This window comes from Triticum aestivum, chromosome 1B, assembly GCF_018294505.1.
Source record: "Triticum aestivum cultivar Chinese Spring chromosome 1B, IWGSC CS RefSeq v2.1, whole genome shotgun sequence".
In the NCBI taxonomy this organism is placed as follows: domain Eukaryota; kingdom Viridiplantae; phylum Streptophyta; class Magnoliopsida; order Poales; family Poaceae; genus Triticum; species Triticum aestivum.
In genome coordinates, this window is record NC_057795.1 from 691,412,158 (window position 1) to 691,415,893 (window position 3,736).

The 3,736-nt window shown below is 51.8% G+C and overlaps 1 pseudogene; it reads right to left on the reverse strand.

Annotated features, from left to right (window-relative positions):
* Positions 1–375: 375 nt before the first annotated feature.
* On the reverse strand, positions 376–1,961 carry LOC123082707 (transcription termination factor MTERF4, chloroplastic-like; annotated as a pseudogene).
* Between the last annotated feature and the right edge of the window lie 1,775 nt (positions 1,962–3,736).

Here is a 3,736-nt window from a genome sequence, read left to right on the forward strand (position 1 = left end):
CCCCACCCTCGTGGACAGGGTGTGGGCCCCTGGTGTTGATTCTTTCGCTAGTATTTTTTATTTATTCCAAAAATATTCTCCGTGAAGTTTCAGGTCATTCCGAGAACTTTTATTTCTGCACAAAAATAACACCATGACAATTCCGCTGAAAACATCGTCAGTCCGGGTTAGTTCCATTCAAATCATGCAAGTTAGAGTTGAAACAAGGGCAAAAGTGTTTGGAAAAGTAGATACGTTGGAGACGTATCAATCACATCCATAAAAATGACAATCTAGTGACTGCTGCATCATATACAACAAAGCATCAAGCTGAAGACATAAATGCAAGTTTGTCAGCTAACAGTTGATAGTGGTTACTACGAACTGGGAAGGATATCATTCGATGAACTCATCGTCAGTCTCATCATAATCACTATCCTCTTCCATATCCTCATCATCCTCATCTTGTACTTGATCCACAAACCTATCTTTGTCAAAGGAATTATCATCTCCATTTCTTCAACTCCGATCGTGTCATACTTCATACGCTGATCGAATTTTGCATCAGAGTAGTTGAGCAGCCATGTGAGAGAGCATGTGAACCCCTTTTTAGCCACAATCTCATGCCGATATATTATAATGGATTCGAGGCCATATGTAAAGAACGTCGGGAACTCAACCAGCTCCTCCAAATCCCTCTCCATTTCATTCTTAAAGTACTCGAAGTTCATCTTCATTATATCCATGTTCAGTGCGAGCAATTGGGGGCACCCCACGACCATCTTGCTCACCTGAGACAGCAAGAAGCCACGGCCTGTGAGGAAGTTGACGTTCTTTAGAACCGCAACTCGCCCAAGGCTAATGGCTTGTGGCATCCTCTCGATGACTCTTCTGAAATCATCACCGCTGACCAAAATGCTGGACTCAAACAAGCTCTACTGCTCAACAAGCTTCTCTCGCAGCTCAACTGCAAGAACATCAGGGTACTGTGTCACAATGGATGTAGCGCCTCCTTCCTGACCCCAAACTCCAGAAGTGCCTCAATGTTAGGCTTGACCCTTTCCTCCAACCCAAACCCAAGGACATACGGCTTCTTCTCGATCATTCTTGCAACGGCCAGCCTCTGCAGGCCAATGCCTTGAAGGTGTTCGACGATAGGCTTAATGATCTTCCCCACCCGCATGCCCAGCACCTCAGGGAAACACATGATGACATCACCGATCTGCCGCCTGGCGACGCCGATGCCGACGAGGTAGGCTACAGAGGTGCTCATGGTGCCCTCGAGCTTGAAGCCGAGGAGCTCCGGGTAGCGCTCGAGCACACGCGGCACTTCACCGGGCTTGACCTCCATCCCCTAGAGGTACTTGACGATGGGTGCGAGGTCGACGATGATGCTGGCATGGAGCACCTGCGGGTAGCGGCGGAGCAGGTGCGGGAGATCGTCGCGGCGGACGCCGATCTTGCCGAGGTAGTCGAGGACGGGGACCATGTTCTTGCGGACGCTGCAGCCGAGGGCGAGCGGGTAGGCGGCGAGGTCGTCGGGGCCGAGGCCGAGGGATCAGAGGAACTCGACGCGCTCCCGCATGACGTCGATGGTGAATACTAGTCCATTCAGGGGTGAATACTAGTCCATCCATTTTTTTTGTAAAAACGCCAGTACCTGGTCGCTTTGTCCGGCGTTTTTACAAAAACCCGCAGGATAGACTAGTATTCACCCTAGGCACGACCAGGTGGTGGTCAAAGCGAGCCGACGTCCGCTGACTCAGCCAAGTCAGCAAACACGTAGACGAAATCGTATAAATGTACCAGAGTGAACCCTGTGTGCAAGTACGCGGACCGTAGTTCGGGTATTTTGAAGTAGTGGTACTAAACTGTCAACCGGCTAAAGTTTAATGACCTATAGTAAATTTTTCTCTATATAATATATGATACTCCCCACTATCACCATCCTTATGCATGCCTCCCCTCTTCCGGTGCTGCATGCCTGGACAGCTAGGCAAGCTCAACGGTGGAGAGCCGGGAAAAAGAAGAAAACCTCCCGCCGCGCCAAGACGAGTGCGCTAGGATGTCCATGCGGCCATGCCCTCTTTCATCTTGGGAAGAAGGAAGGCATCTCTTTTGTCAGTCCATCCCACGTGGTGACGGTTCGCGTCCTGTCCGGTGATTGCGGGGCGATTGAGGAGGCGATCATGATCTGGGTGCCCGTCTACTAGGGTTCCAGGAAGCCGCCGCCGCCCAACTGTCGGTTCCCCGTCCTGTTCACTCCGGTGACCGGTTGTTTTGTTCCAATTCCTGTCCCTCCCACCATAGGCCTTCCGCGTGCTCCCTAGGGCGCGCGGTCGTAAACCACCTGTAAACCCTAGGAGGAGTTTTTGGGGGCTCTAATGGAAGGGGTGGAGGGGATGTTGCGGGGGCTGAAGCTCTCGAAGGAGGAGAAGAAAGGTGTCAAGATTAGACTCTCAGTGAAGGAGAAGGGGAAGATGATGGAGGTGCAAGCTGTTGGCAAAGTCATGTCGGAGAAGATGGCGCATCCTGATGCAATCTCGCTCTCCCTAGGCAAGGTGTGGTGTCCTATCAAAGGGATCAACTGCAAGGAGATAGGCGTTAACCAGTTCGTGTTCACGTTCCACCAAGAATCTGGGAAGAGGAAGGCTTTGGAGGATGGGCCCTGGATGTTTGATAAGGACCTCGTGGTGGTGGAGGATTACGTGCCTAGAAAGAGACCGGAGGACTATATGTTCAACAACATCCCAATTTGGATTAGGGTTTACAATCTCCCCCTAGGCATGATGAACGAGGAGTCTGCAGAGGATATTGGCAATATTGTGGGGGAATTTGTGGAGGCGGATACTGGGGCGGATGGCAGTGCTATTGGGAGGTTTTTGCGCGTGAAGATAAGGATGAAGATTGATAAACCCATTATGAGAGGCTTTACGTTGGATGAGGGGGAAGGGAGGGAGAATGCGGAGGGGAAGGAGATAGAAGCCATGAGGAGTGATGGGGAGGAGGAAGACGGAGGCTGGTGCCGGTTCGAGTATGAGTATCTCCCGGACTTTTGCTACACTTGTGGGAGGATCGGCCATGGGGAGAAAGATTGCACTGTAAAGCTAAAAAAGGGTGAGAAGGCCCAGTTTGGGAGATGGCTTCGGGCTGATCTGATGCACCGAAGGGGCTTTGTTGAGGAGAGGCCATGGAGGAGTGGAGGTAGGAGTGGGAGTGGTTCTCGCAACTATGGCTATAGTCGCTCGGGAGGGAGGCCTGGAAGTGGTAGTGACAGCCTGTCTTGGAGAAAAAGTGATTCACGATCCGGTGGAGGAGAAGATGAGAAGGGGGAGAAGGGTGAAGAGGTCACCAGCCCTACTAAGGGTCCCTCTGAACCTAAAGCGAAGGGGAGCCGGAAGCAATTACAGCTTGGTGGTGACCCACTTGTGGGTTCGGGAAATGAGAATGGAAGTGTGGAGGAGAGGAGGAAGGATTCTGGTGGAGTGAATGATGTGAAGAGCAAAAATTATAGTGGCAAACGCTACAAAAAGAAGGGCCGGGATAGGTCTTCTGTTGAAGGCCGCAAGGAGAAAAAAGATGTGCTGGGACAGAAAAGAGGGAGGCTGGGGGAGGAGGGTGATACCGATGAGGAAGCGAAGACGGAGAAGAGGGGCAGGTTGGAGGAAGGAAGGAAGGAGGCAGGCATGGTGGTGGAGGAGAGTGACAAGGCAACACCTGAAAATACAACGGCCGGGCTGCAGGTGCAGCCCCGCCG